This window comes from Bombina bombina, chromosome 1 (genome assembly GCF_027579735.1).
Source record: "Bombina bombina isolate aBomBom1 chromosome 1, aBomBom1.pri, whole genome shotgun sequence".
Lineage (NCBI taxonomy): Eukaryota > Metazoa > Chordata > Amphibia > Anura > Bombinatoridae > Bombina > Bombina bombina.
Genome location: NC_069499.1, coordinates 1,579,988,584 through 1,580,004,916, shown reverse-complemented (window position 1 = coordinate 1,580,004,916; position 16,333 = coordinate 1,579,988,584).

Sequence of the window (16,333 nt, the reverse complement as noted above, 5' to 3'; positions counted from 1 at the left end):
ATGGTGCGTCAAGGTTCCGAGAGGAAGCTGTAGAAGATTGGGTGTCCTGTGTTAGCCAGTCAACTAGGTCCTCCTCAAAACTTTTCGCGTTCATGGTACGTGGCCTCTGAACACTGTGCATTATTGTAGGGTCAAAGGGAATCACAGCACCACGACCATGACGGCACATGCAGGGTGGCCTGCCTCTGCCTGTAATTTTTTTTTTAAATGTAGACTTATACTACTATTAAACAAGATATGAGTGGTGGCACTGGGCAAGTGGGCACAGTATACACTGTGAGCCTGGCACAAAAAAGCAGACTGATGTTTCACAGTCAAAAAATAGTTTTCTTTAAATATTTACACTACTGTTACAACAAATATGAGTGGAGTCACTAACTTGGCAAGTGGGCCTGGCACATACGCTGGTAGGCAGGCAACTGCAATAAGATTACACTAGCAGACTGATGTTTCAAAGTCAAAAAAGTTTTTTTTTAAAATATTTACACTACTGTTACAACAAATATGAGTGGTGCCACTAACTTGGCAAGTGAGCCTGGCACACACGATGGCAGGCAGGCAACTGCAATTAGATTACACTAGCAGACTGATGTTTCACAGTCAAAAAGTTTTTTTTTTAAATATTTACACTACTGTTATAACAAATATGATTGGTGGCACTAGTTGGCAGGTGGGCCTGGCACACACGCTGGCAGGCAGGCAGGCAACTGCAATTAGATTACACTAGCAGATTGATGTAAAAGTTTTTTTTTAAAAAAATTTACACTAATGTTACACCAGATATGAGTGGTGGCACTGAGGAAGTAGGCACAGTATATGCTGTGAGCCTGACACACAGGCTGGCAGTGGCAGGCTGGCCTGGCAACTGAAATTAGATTACACTAGCAGACTGATGTAAAAGTTTTTTGTTTTTTTTTTAATTTACTCTAATGTTACACCAGATATGAGTGGTGGCACTGAGGAAGAAGGCACAGTATATGCTGTGAGCCTGACATACAGGCTGGCAGTGGCAGGCAGGCCTGGCAACTGAAATTAGATTACACTAGCAGACTGATGTTTCACAGTCAAAAAAGTTTTTTTTTTAAATATTTACACTACTGTTACAACAAATATGAGTGGTGCCACTAACTTGGCAAGTGAGCCTGGCACACACGATGGCAGGCAGGCAACTGCAATTAGATTACACTAGCAGACTGATGTTTCACAGTCAAAAAGTTTTTTTTTTAAAATATTTACACTACTGTTATAACAAATATGATTGGTGGCACTAGTTGGCAAGTGGGCCTGGCACATGCTGGCAGGCAGGCAAATGCAATTAGATTACACTAGCAGGCTGATGTTTCACAGTCAAAAAAGTTTTTTTTTTTTAAATATTTACACTACTGTTACAACAAATATGAGTGGTGCCACTAACTTGGCAAGTGGGTCTGGCACACACGCTGGCAGGCAGGCAGGCAACTGCAATTAGATTACACTAGCAGACTGATGTTTCACAGTCAAAAAAGTTTTTTTTAAAATATTTACACTACTGTTATAACAAATATGATTGGTGGCACTAGTTGGCAAGTGGGCCTGGCACACACGCTGGCAGGCAGGCAACTGCAATTAGATTACACTAGCAGACTGATGTTTCACAGTCAAAAAAGTTTATTTTTTTAAATATTTGCACTACTGTTACAACAAATATGAGTGGTGCCACTATATGAGTGGTGCCACTAACTTGGCAAGTGGGCCTTGCACACACGCTGGCAGGCAGGCAGGCAACCGCAATTAGATTACACTAACAGACTGATGTTTCACAGTCAAAAAAAGTTTTTTTATTAAATATTTACACTACTTTTATAACAAATATGATTGGTGGCACTAGTTGGCAAGTGGGCCTGGCACACACGCTGGCAGGCAGGCAACTGCAATTAGATTACACTAGCAGACTGATGTTTCACAGTCAACAAAGTTTTTTTTTAAATATTTACACTACTGTTATAACAAATATGATTGGTGGTACTAGTTGGCAAGTGGGTCTGGCACACATGCTGGCAGGCAGGCAACTGCAATTAGATTACACTAGAAGACTGATGTTTCACAGTCAAAAAAGTTTTTTTTTTTAAATATTTAAACTACTGTTACAACAAATATGAGTGGTGCCACTAGTTGGCAAGTGGGTCTGGCACACACGCTTGCAGCAAGGTAACTGCAATTAGATTACACTAGCAGACTGATGTTTCACAGTCAAAAATGTTTTTTTTTTTAAATATTTACACTACTGTTACAACAAATATGATTGGAGCCAATAACTTGGCAAGTGGGCCTGGCACACACGCTGGCAGGCAGGCAACTGCAATTAGATTACACTAGCAGACTGATGTTTCACAGTCAAAAAAGTTTTTTTAAAATATTTACACTACTGTTATAACAAATATGATTGGTGGCACTAGTTGGCAAGTGGGCCTGGCACACACGCTGGCAGGCAGGCAGGCAACTGCAATTAGATTACACTAGTAGACTGATGTTTCACAGTCAAAAAAGTTTTTTTTTAAATATTTACACTACTGTTACAACAAATGTGAGTGGTGCCACTAACTTGGCAAGTGGGCCTGGCACACACGATGGCAGGCAGGCAACTGCAATAAGATTACACTAGCAGACTGATGTTTCACAGTCAAAAAGTTTTTTTTTTAAATATTTACACTACTGTTATAACAAATATGATTGGTGGCACTAGTTGGCAAGTGGGCCTGGCACACACGCTGGCAGGCAGGCAACTGCAATTAGATTACACTAGCAGACTGATGTTTCACACTCAAAAAAGTTTTTTTTTTTTTAATATTTACACTACTGTTACAACAAATATGAGTGGTGCCACTAACTTGGCAAGTGGGCCTGGCACACACTCTGGCAGGCAGGCAACTGCAATTAGATTACACTAACAGACTGATGTTTCACAGTCAAAAAAAGTTTTTTTTATTAAATATTTACACTACTGTTATAACAAATATGATTGGTGGCACTAGTTGGCAAGTGGGCCTGGCACACACGCTGGCAGCCAGGCAACTGCAATTAGATTACACTAGCAGACTGATGTTTCACAGTCAAAAAAGTTATTTTTTTAATATTTACACTACTGTTATAACAAATATGGTTGGTGGTACTAGTTGGCAAGTGGGCTTGGCACACATGCTGGCAGGCAGGCAACTGCAATTAGATTACACTAGCAGACTGATGTTTCACAGTCAAAAAAGTTTTTTTTTAAAAATATTTACACTACTGTTATAACAAATATGATTGGTGGCACTAGTTGGCAAGTGGGCCTGGCACACATGCTGGCAGGCAGGCAACTGCAATTAGATTACACTAGCAGACTGATGTTTCACAGTCAAAAAAGTTTTTTTTTTTAAATATTTACACTACTTTAACAACAAATATGAGTGGTGCCACTAACTTGGCAAGTGGGCCTGGCACACACGCTGGCAGGCAGGCAGGCAACTGCAATTAGATTACACTAGCAGACTGATGTTTCACAGTCAAAAAAGTTTTTTTAAATATTTACACTACTGTTATAACAAATATGATTGGTGGTACTAGTTGGCAAGTGGGCCTGGCACACATGCTGGCAGGCAGGCAACTGCAATTAGATTACACTAGCAGACTGATGTTTTACAGTCAAAAAAGTTTTTTTTTTTTAAATATTTAAATTACTGTTACAACAAATATGAGTGGTGCCACTAACTTGGCAAGTGGGCCTGGCACACACGCTGGCAGGCAGGCAACTGCAATTAGATTACACTAGCAGACTGATGTTTCACAGTCAAAAAAGTTTTTTTATTAAATATTTACACTACTGTTACAACAAATATGAGTGGTGCCACTAGTTGGCTAGTGGGCCTTGCACATACGCTTGCAGGCAGACAACTGCAATTAGATTACACTAGCAGACTGATGTTTCACAGTCAAAAAAGTTTTTAAAAAAAATATTTACACTACTGTTATAACAAATATGATTGGTGGCACTAGTTGGCAAGTGGGCCTGGCACACACGCTGGCAGGCAGGCAACTGCAATTAGATTACACTAGCAGACTGATGTAAAAGTTTTTTTTTTTTTAAATTTACACTAATGTTACACCAGATATGACTGGTGGTACTGAGGAAGTAGGCACAGTATATGCTGTGAGCCTGACACACAGGCTGGCTGGCAGTGGCAGGCTGGCCTGGCAACTGAAATTAGATTACACTAGCAGACTGATGTAAAAGTTTTTTTTTTTTTTAATTTACACTAATGTTACACCAGATATGACTGGTGGCACTGAGCAAGTAGGCACAGTATATGCTGTGAGTCTGACACACAGGCTGGCAGTGCCAGGCAGGCAACTGCTATTAGATTACAAAGAAAAAAAAACAAAAAACGACTTATGTTATAACGAATCGACAAGCTTGGCTTTGGAACACAACTGCAGATCCTAGAGAAAATATTGATATGTCACACCTGATTGCTTGAAAGCCTTTATTACTGGAAAGGATTCATGCAACCAAATGATTATAATTAGGGTTTACAGATTACGTGGCAATCTCACACAGTATGAGCTGTAGAGAGTTAAGGTTATTGTTAAGGAAGGAGATTATGCCAGGTGGAAATAGATCAAGGCCAAAGTCTCCTGCAAAGCAAACACACAACACCAAAACACAAAAAACGATGCAGCAAAGTAAAAAGTCCAGAGACTATAACGCTTCAAAATAATGAGAAGCAGGTTTAAATATTTTTAGGCAGTTCAAACATACAGGTCAGTAATGTCACACAAGTGCTTAGTTAAGCGGTGGTACCTGAGACACAGAGGGACTGTACTAGGCGTCTTGTTCCAGAGCTCCGGTGTGATGTGTGGAGCTGAAGCCGGAGAGACCGGAAGTGACGTCACGGAGCAGCGGAGCTGTGTGAAACTGACAGGCAGCTTGCAAAAGCTGGAGAGAGAGGAGCTGCAACAAACGGTAAGATTCCCAGGTGCTGTAACAAAACGTAGTATTTTACCCCAGTGAGAATGAGTGGAATTAGGTGAAGCAAAAGATTCAAGTTGCTGGAGGGAAATTGCTTGCTGAGTAGATTTGGCAACCTTGATTGTAGAAAGTATCTTAAGAGAGTTGAAAGCAGCTTGCTAATGAGCTTGCTATGCTGGCTCAAGGAATGAACAACAATACTAAGCACAGGGTAATTGGTGAACACCTGTCTTAAAGGACTTGCAGCCAATCAGGAAGAAAGGGCTGTAACTAACAGGAGGAAGAAGGCAGGAACCCTGACAGTACCCCCACATCAAGGGAGCTGTCCCACAGCGACAGGTCCTGGTCGGTCAGGATGGCGTCGATGGAACAAAGACAGGAGTCGGGGGGAATTTAGATTAGAAAGCGGTTCCCAAGTATCGTCATCAGAAGAGTAGTTCTTCCATCGGACAAGATATTGCAAAACACCATTCGAATATCTGGAGTCGATGATGGAATCAACCTCATACTCATCCTCCGCCATAGTAGCAGGAACAGGCGGCAGTAGGACTTGATCATTCCTAGTGCGGATGTAAGGCTTCAACAACGACACATGAAATGTTGGATGAATCTTGAGACTAGGTGGAAGTTGCAGTCTAATAGCATTGTCGTTGATGACTTTTTGAACAGGGAAAGGCCCGATAAAGAGAGTGGCCATCTTCTTGGAGGGAATTTGTAGTCTCAGATTCTTCGTGGAGAGCCAAACAAGATCTCCAATGGCGTACTGAGGAGGTTTTCGTCTCCTAAGATCATAGTAGTGTTTCTGAGACTCTTGAGCTTTGAGGATGTTCTGTTGGAGCACATCAAAATTTTGTTGGAGAGAATCATGTAACTCATTGAGTGAAGGAGAATCCAGGGAACCAATAGAAGAAAGGGTAAAATCTGGGTGATAGGCGTAGTTAGCAAAAAACGGTGTCATCTTGGTAGAAGAATTGATTGAGTTATTGTAAGCAAATTCGGCCATGGAAAGGTAATTGACCCAGTCATTCTGATGGTAGGAGCAGTAACATCTCAGATAATGTTCGAGCCACTGGTTCAACCTCTCCGCTTGCCCATTCGTTTGGGGGTGAAATGCAGTAGTGTACCGGTGGTCGATCTGAGTCAATTCACAGAGTTTAGACCAAAACTTAGAGGTGAATTGAGTGCCTCTGTCGGTTGTGAGAATAGGAGGTATGCCGTGTAATTTAATGATATGATTGATAAAGAGAGTAGCTGTTTCAGAAGAGGTAGGAAGTTTGTGGAAGGGCACAAAGTGGGCCATCTTTGTAAAGAGATCTATAACAACCAGAATAGTCATTTGAGACTTGGATGGTGGTAAGTCGACTATGAAGTCCATGGAGACGTGATGCCAAGGTTTAGCAGGGACTGGTAAAGGCATGAGCAAGCCATAGGGTGGTTTTCGTTCAGGTTTAGAGGTAGCACAAGTTCTACAAGTGGTTATATATTCGTGTACATTGGCCTTCATATCTGGCCACCAGAAGGTTCTACCAATTAAATCCAGAGTCCGACGTAGCCCTGGGTGACCAGCTAATGGTGAGTCATGACAAGACTTAATCAGGGGGGATCTCAATTGAGGTGGTAAAAAAATCTTTTCGCCATGGTAGTATATTCCAGAGGATTTTCGGAGGTTTGGTAGAGGTGGTATTGATTGTTCTTTGCAGTAATCTTTTAGTTCAGTGAGCATAGTAGAGGTGAGTCCAATAAAACATTCCGGGGGAAGAATCTCCTTTCACAAAGGGGGTTAGTTTGGTTTGTCAGGTAAATGGGATAAGGCATCAGCTTTAGCATTTTTATGTGCTGGTCGATAAATAATATTGAAGTTGAAACGGTCGAAATACAGGCTCCAACGAACCTGTCTGGCAGAGAGGGTTTTGTTGGATTGAAGATATTGAAGGTTTTTGTGATCTGTGTAAATGTTAATTGGTATGGTAGTGCCTTCTAGGAGATGTCTCCAATGTTCTAGAGAGCGGCGAATGGCTAGCAATTCTTTGTCGCCAATAGCATAATTCCTTTCTGCAGGAGACATAACTTTAGAGAAATAAGATATAGGATGTAATGGTTGTGACAAACTTTTTTGTTGGGAAAGCACAGCACCAATCGCAAAATCGGAGGAATCCACCTCCAACGTATATTGATATAGAGGATTGGGAAATTGTAGAATAGGTGCTGTAGTGAACCTAGATTTGAGGTATTGGAAGGCTGTTTCGGCTTCAGGATTCCAGGAAAATGATGTTGAGGAACCGGTCAAGACTGTCAAAGGTTTCACGATTTTGGAGAAGTCTTTGATAAACTTCCTATAGTAATTGGAGAAACCTAGGAAGCGCTGTAACTCTTTTCTAGTAGCAGGTCTTGGCCAAAGGACAACAGCTTCAACCTTTTCTTTTTGCATTTGAATTCCAGAAGGAGAAATTTCATAGCCCAGAAAGGAAACCTGGTTTATATGGAAAGTACATTTCTCAAGTTTTGCGTAGAGTTTGTGTGCTCTGAGTCTGGAGAGGACTTGACGGACGTGTTTCACATGTTCTTGTGAAGTCTTAGAGTATATAAGTATATCATCAAGATAAATTACTAAACACACGTCCAGCAGATCACGGAACACATCATTGATGAAGAATTGGAAAGTGGCAGGGGCATTGCAGAGGCCGAACGGCATTACGAGGTATTCAAACAGACCATATCTGGTCCTGAATGCCGTCAGCCACTCATGCCCCTGTTTGATCCTGATAAGATTATATGCCCCTCTTAAATCCAGTTTGGTGAAAATCGTCACCTCAGAGAGTCTTTCAATCATCTCTGGAATCAGAGGTAGAGGATAGCGATTTTTTATAGTGCACTTATTAAGTTCACAGTAGTCAATAATCGGTCTAAGAGTAGAGTCTTTATTACGCACAAAGAAAAACCCTGCCCCAGCTGGGGATGAGGAGGGCCTAATGAAACCTTTCTTAAGGTTTTCGTCTAAGTATTGTTTAAGGAACTCAAGTTCAGGATTACTTAATGGATACAGGTGTCCATAAGGAATCCGAGCACCTGGTTGTAGGTCGATAGGGCAATCATAAGCCCTGTGAGGGGGCAGGTTTTCAGCCTCAGTTTTACTGAAAACGTCGGTAAAATCTTGGTACTGCACAGGTAAACTGTCAGTATGACAAGAAGAATGTAATACAAAGGAAACAGGGAAACATGTGTCATTGCAATAAACAGAATCAAACTTTATTTGAAAAGGAAACCAAAGAATAGTAGGGTTATGTAGTTGCAACCACTTCAAACCCAAAACCAAAGAAAAATGTGGAGAGGGCAACACATCAAAAGACAATTTCTCTATATGTCCAGAAATGTCAATTAGCAAAGGAACAGTCTCATGTGTTATGGGGCCAGAAAACATAAAGGAGCCATCTATAACTTTGATGGGTATAGGAGTCTTCTTTTGGATCAGAGGGATTTTGTTCTTTTCACAGAAAGCATGATCCATATAATTTGCAGAAGCCCCTGAATCAATAATGGCATCATCAATCTTCAGAAGACTTTGTTCCAGCTGTAGGGAGAGAGATAAAGTGCAGTAAGAAGGTTTTACAACTTGTTGTAAAGAAGATAACAGATAATTGGACTTACTTTTCTTGTTTTTGGACAAAAGTGAACAATCCTGCACACTATGTGTGCTGCTTGCACAGTACATGCAAAGGTTTTTAAGCCTTCTACGTTGTTTTTCCTCCTGAGAAAGAGGTCCTCTCAGGAAACCTATCTCCATAGGCTCAGCTTGTAGCTTAGAACTTGTAGTAGAGGTGGGGGTTGTGGAAACATAGGTAGACTTAGGTTTAGAATCGGAGGCGTACTTCTCCGCTTTTCTTTCGCGTAAGCGACGGTCGATCTGTGTAGCCATTTTCATGAAAAGGTCAAGTGTTTTTGGCAATTCAATCCGGGCGAATTCATCTTTTAACTGCTCAGAAAGTCCCAGACAGAATTGGTTTCTGAGAGCAACAAGATTCCAAAGGGAATCAGTGGTGAACTGTTTAAAGTCTGTGATATACTCTTCGACTGGACTCTTTCCCTGTTTGAGATTCCTCAAACAAGTCTCAGCAGTAAGCTGTATATCAGTGTCCTGGTACATTTCATCCATCGCAGCAATGAAATCCTCTAATGAGCCCAATATAGGGTTCTGGGTCTCTAGGAATTTATCAGCCCAAGTTCTTGGGTCCCCCCTGAGAAATGAGATTGTTGTCATGACCTTCACTCTCTCAGTGGGGTAGGTTTTCGGGTCTCATAGTGAAGAGAAGGTAGCAGGCGTTTTTAAACTGCCTGTAAGTCTTTCGATTACCAGAGAACAAATCTGGGAGGGAAATCTGTGGCTCTGGTATTGCTTCAGACTGAGTAGCTTTTAATGCTACAGACTCTTTTATAATGTTCCTTAAGGAAGCATTCTCAATTTGCATGTCATGTAAACCCTGGGCCAATTGATCAACTTTTTGTGTTAAGTTGTATCTGGCGTAGGTCTGCTGGTTCCATTTTGTAGGGGGTTAGTATTATATAACGAATCGACAAGCTTGGCTTTGGAACACAACTGCAGATCCTAGAGAAAATATTGATATTTCACACCTGATTGCTTGAAAGCCTTTATTACTGGAAAGGATTCATGCAACCAAATGATTATAATTAGGGTTTACAGATTACGTGGCAATCTCACACAGTATGAGCTGTAGAGAGTTAAGGTTATTGTGAAGGAAGGAGATTATGCCAGGTGGAAATAGATCAAGGCCAAAGTCTCCTGCAAAGTAAACACACAACACCAAAACACAAAAAAACGATGCAGCAAAGTAAAAAATCCAGAGACTATAACGCTTCAAAATAATGAGAAGCAGGTTTAAATATTTTTAGGCAGTTCAAACATACAGGTCAGTAATGTCACACAAGTGCTTAGTTAAGCGGTGGTACCTGAGACACAGAGGGACTGTACTAGGCGTCTTGTTCCAGAGCTCCGGTGTGATGTGTGGAGCTGAAGCCGGAGAGACCGGAAGTGACGTCACGGAGCAGCGGAGCTGTGTGAAACTGACAGGCAGCTTGCAAAAGCTGGAGAGAGAGGAGCTGCAACAAACGGTAAGATTCCCAGGTGCTGTAACAAAACGTAGTATTTTACCCCAGTGAGAATGAGTGGAATTAGGTGAAGCAAAAGATTCAAGTTGCTGGAGGGAAATTGCTTGCTGAGTAGATTTGGCAACCTTGATTGTAGAAAGTATCTTAAGAGAGTTGAAAGCAGCTTGCTAATGAGCTTGCTTTGCTGGCTCAAGGAATGAACAACAATACTAAGCACAGGGTAATTGGTGAACACCTGTCTTAAAGGACTTGCAGCCAATCAGGAAGAAAGGGCTGTAACTAACAGGAGGAAGAAGGCAGGAACCCTGACAGATGTAGTCCTAAAAGGGGCTTTTTGGGGTGCTGTCCTTACAGCAGAGATCAGATGAGTCCTTCAGAACTGTAGTGGACACTGAATAACCTAGCCTAGCTATCAATTTCCCTATAAAATCAGCAGCAGCAGTACTATCCCTCCTCTCACTAAGAATGCAGGATCAGAATGAATCTAAAATGGCTGCTGCCCAGGAGCTGGGAGGGTCTGTGAGGGAGTGTCTGCTGCTGATTGGCTGTAATGTGTCTGCAGACTGTGAGATACAGGGTCAAAGTTTACTCAATGATGACGAATAGGGGGCGGATCGAACATCACATATGTTCGCCCGCCGCGGCGAACGCGAACAAGCTATGATCGCTGGGAACTGTTCTCTGGCAAACTGTTCGCGACATCACTAGTCATAAGCCATCGAAGCTGCTGACAGCTAAATGTAGTTCACGGCTCACGTACAGTTGGTCTTTTCATGTGTGTGTAACTTAACATTGTGTGAATGCTTCCATCCGACATCGGATATCTCAAAAACCAAACCTTAACAAGTTCATTGCTATGATAACCCGACCTAACACTATAAAACTTATGTTTAAAGGGACACTAAATCCAAAATTATTCTTTCATGATTCGGGTAGAGTATAAAATTCTAAACAACATTCCAATTTACTACTATTATGTAATTTACATACGGCTAGATTACGAGTTTTGCGTTACGAGGGGTGCGGTGCTAACTTGCACGTTATTCTCACCGCTCACTCACCTACAGCACTGGTATTACAGGTTTTTATAAACCCGGCATTAAAAGGCAAGAAGTGAGCGTAGAGCAAACTTGGGCTCCATACCGCACTGCAATACCAATGCTGCTTAAGTCAGCGGTGAGCTGGTTGTACGTGCTCATGTACGATTTCCCCATAGACATCAATGGTGAGAGCCGGCTGAAAAAAAGCCTAACACCTGCAATAAAGCAGCGTAAAGCTCTGTAACGCAGCCCCATTGATTCCTATGGGGAAACAAAATTTATGAACCCCGAGTCTAAAAACCCCTAATCTTACACTTATTAACCCCTAATCTGCCGCCCCCGACATCGCCAACACCTACATTATACGTATTAACCCCTAATCTGCCACTCCGGACATAACTGCCACTATAATAAACATATTAACCCCTAAACCGCTGCACTCCCGCATCACAAACATTAGTTAAATATTATTAACCCCTAATCTGCCGCCCCCAACGTCGCCACCACTATACTAAAGTTATTAACCCCTAAACCTAAGTCTAACCCTAACACCCACTAACTTAAATATATTTAAAATAAATTTAAAGAAAACCTACTATTAATAACTAACGCCTAGATTACGAATTTTGTCGGTAAAAACTTGTGGGGCTAACAAGCCTTTTTTTTCCAGCGCTCCCTTAAGCCAAAGCTGGTATTACGAGTTTTCTGAATGGCTGCGTTAGCCTCAGAAAAGTGAGCGTGGAGCCAAATCTAGCTCCACTTCAACCCTCAATACCAGTGTTGCTTACGGTAGCGGTAAGCTGGAAAAACGTTGAATAATAATGCTGAATAATAATGCTGTATGTACTTGCTGAATAATAATGCAGTGTGTACTAGCTGAATAATAATGCTGTGTGTACTTGCTGAATAATAATGCAGTGTGTACTTGCTGAATAATAATGCTGTGTGTACTTGCTGAATAATAATGCAGTGTGTACTAGCTGAATAATAATGTTGTGAGTACTTGCTGAATAATAATGCTGTGTGTACTAGCTGAATAATAATGCTGTGTGTAATCGCTGAATAATAATGCTGTGTGTAGTAGCTGAATAATAATGCTGTGTGTACTAACTGAATAATAATGCTGTGTGTACTAACTGACCAATAATGCTGTGTGTACTAACTGAAAAATAATGCTGTGTGTACTTGCTGAATAATAATGCAGTGTGTACTAGCTGAATAATAATGCTGTGTGTACTATCTGAATAATAATGCTCTGTGTACTAGCTGAATAATAATGCTGTATGTACCAGCTGAATAATAATGCTGTGTGTACTTGCTGAATAATAATGCAGTGTGTACTAACTGAATAATAATGCTGTGTGTACTAACTGAATAATAATGCTGTGTGTACTAACTGAATAATAATGCTGTGTGTACTAACTGAATAATAATGCTGTGTGTACTTGCTGAATAATAATGCAGTGTGTACTAGCTGAATAATAATGCTGTGTGTACTATCTGAATAATAATGCTCTGTGTACTAGCTGAATAATAATGCTGTGTGTACCAGCTGAATAATAATGCTGTGTGTACCAGCTGAATAATAATGCTGTGTGTACTTGCTGAATAATAATGCAGTGTGTACTAGCTGAATAATAATTCTGTGTGTACTTGCTGAATAATAATGCTGTGTGTACTAGGTAATAATAATGCTGTGTGTACTAGCTGAATAATAATGCTGTGTGTACTATCTGAATAGTTCGTGTAGGGCCCAGCATGGGCCTGTAGCAGGCTAAGGGTTTAGGCTGCAGGAAAGTGGGATAGGAGATAGAGGGTTGGCAGGGCCGCCATCAGGGGGTGTCAGCCACCAGTGGGTACTACAGCAGAGTGCTAATTGAGCATGGGAAATGTTATTACAAGGAGTAAAGTATTAGCATTTGAGAGGATTTCTGATTGTGCACTAAACCACTATGCAAAGCGTGAGACAGACTTGGCACTTTGTTTGTACAGTGTGTGCCTGAGTTAGACGGCTGATCACTTTCATTTGCAGAGGAGGTAGGAATTACTTAGCAAATGTTTTTTATTTCTTTGTGCAATTTAAGATTGTAACTCCAGTGTGGTAGTAGTTGTTTGGTGGGGCCAGGGGTCCATAAAAACAAATTGTTTTTAGCAGCAGTGTATTTATGATTATTTGACAATGCTGTAGAAATTCTATATTTAAAACCATGCAGAAATGTTTCCTCCTCAATACACAAATGATATATATTACATTCCAGTTTACTGCCCCTTTATGCAAGGACTTTCCAGATACAAGGAGGCATTTTATCTAAGATTTTTACATCTGCATAACATGTTATACTCTCAGATTAAGATTGCTCAGTGTTGGAAATGAGACAGGTTAACTTAAAATTGTTCAGTTTACACTACAGCTGACTTAATTTTGAAATGCATACCAACAAGCTTAAATCCTGCATTTAACCAGATCTAATGCTATGAGTACCACAGCTTATGGTTCCACCAAGACCATATAGAGTACAGCATTTTCAAAATCCACAAGTACAGCTGACAGATGGGAACATTTGTACACTATATTTGAAGTGGTGCTCTTGGTTGGGGAAAATATCAAACAAACATATGTCAACCTTTTAAAAGTACTTTTCTTCATCTAGCCATCTACCCAGATCATTAATGTACAATTTCGAATTTACAGAATTATTTTTGTTTGCACATTTACAAATATGATTCTTTAAAAAGTTATCTCTTAATTTCTGCATTTTTATTTATCATGCATGTCACACACTGTTGATTTAGGGGATGCAAGGTGCATAAATGTTTCCTCCTGTGAGTGTTTCTGTTGGATTCTATGTTTATGTCTTTGTGCTTTGGTTTGTGTTTCTATGAGTGTGTATTTTTTTCTGTTGGTATCTCTGTGAGGGTGGGTGTGTATGTCTTTGTGCATTTTCTGTAGATGTCTGTGAGGGTGTGTGCATATGTCTTTGAGCCTTTTCTATGGGTGTCTCTGTGAGGGTGGGCATGTGTTTGTCTTTGTGTATTTTCTCTGGATGCCTTTGTGAGGGTGGGTGTATATGTCTGTGTTTTCTGTGGATGTCTCTATGAGGGTGTGTGTGTGTGTGTATGTATGCCTGTGTTTTCTGTTGATGTCTCTGTGAGGGTGTGTATTTTCTGGGGTGTCTCTGTGAGGGTGTGTGTATGTCTTTGTGTGTTTTCTGTGGATGTCTCAGTGAGGGTGTGTGTATGTATGTCTTTCTGTGTTTTATGTGGTTGTCTCTCTGTGTGTATGTCTTTGTGTGTTTTCTGTAGGTGTCTCTGTGTGTGTGTGTGTGTGTGTGTATGTCTTTGTGTGTTTTCTGAGGCTGTCTCTGTTGGTGTTTCATTGGGTGTATGTGCAAGTTTGAGTTTGTGTGTGTGTGTCCAACTAATGTGTTTCAGAGACAACTGATGCACCTTTTGGATGGGGCTCTGGAAGAAGGTTTTATTGACAATGATACGTGTCAATATCTATATGTTAAGCATCCTGTCATTCCGATATTCCACCACCTGCCTAAGGTGCATAAGACCATAGAAAATGTACAGGGTAGGCCAATAGTTAGTGGAATAGGATCTATGCTAGAACATCTTTCGGAGTGGCTTGATGATTTACTGCAGCCACTTGTTACTGCCCTCCCTAGCTATATTAGGGATACAAAACATGTTTTAAACATGATTGACCAAATAGAGTGGACACAGGACTCTGTGTGGCTCACCATGGATGTTACTGCATTGTACTCTTCTATTCCCCATCATCTAGGTTTGAAGGCCATTGAATACTTTCTAATTCATGAAACAACACACGGTGAGCCCTACAGAGCATTTGTGTTGGAAGTCACGGAGTTCCTACTGACACATAACTATTTTCAATTTGAGGGTGATTACTATCTGCAGAGATGTGGGACCGCTATGGGCGCTAAGTTCGCCCCCACTTATGCCAACCTATACATGGGTTGGTGGGAGCGGTCCCACATCTATGCTGATAGTAACACCTTCCGGCCTGCGATTAAGACATACCATCGTTTCATAGACGATTTGTTGTTTGTTTGGGACAGTGAGAGATATTCAGTAGATGAATTTGTGAAATACCTGGGGCAGAATGATTTCAATCTGCGCTTCACTCATGAAACTAACAAACAAAAAATTCATTATTTGGATGTTGAGCTCAGAGGCTGGCAGTCAGGTGAGATTACATCAGAAGTGTATAGAAAGCCTATTTCAGGCAATAATATCTTACACGCAAAAAGCTGTCATCCTAGGCAGGTGCCTTATTCTGTGGCAAAGGGACAATTTAATCGTGTTAAAAGAAACTGTACGCGAACGGAAGATTATGAATGCTGAAGCGCTGCAGGATAGACTCAAGGACAGGGGTTACAGTAATAAGGTCCTTAAGAAAGCGAGGACAGAAGTGGATAGAATAAAAAGAGATTCCCTCCTGGCAGATAACAAGAGATCCAACAGTAATTCTAAACGCAAATTGACATTTGTTACTGATTATTCAGAACAATATCATACAATTTGTAATATAATCCGGGGGCATTTTAGATTGCTTGCAGCCGACGATGGTCTAGTGGATGCAGTCAGTGAAGGTTGCAGGTTTTCATATAGGAGGAATAAGTCGGTGGGGAGTATTATATCCCCTTCACAACTTAGGAAACCTGCTCCGTCCACTCCGTCCACTCAGTCCTCTTGGCTTCGACATAGGGGCACCTATAGGTGTGGGAACCCCCAATGTAAAGCATGTGAACATGTTCAGATTGGCTCCTCTTTTCAATCATGCATTACAGGGGAAACTTTTGATGTGACTACCTGTGTGAATTGTAGATCTACCTACTGCATTTACCTCTTATGGTGTACAACTTGTAATCTACAATACATAGGGTTAACAACAAGGGAGGTGCGCTCACGGATACGTGAACATCTATCTACTATTAGAGTAGGTAAAAGCAGCACCCCTTTAGTTAACCATTTTGTCAACACGCATGAACAAGACTGTACAAGCCTTAGATGGATGATCATTGAAAAAGTCCAGGCTCGGCAGAGGGGGGGAGACAGGTTTCAGGTTTTATCCAGGCAGGAGATGTACTGGATTTTCAGACTCCAGACTAAGGTTCCATTGGGTCTGAACTCTGAATATGATTTTATTAACCACTGGAAC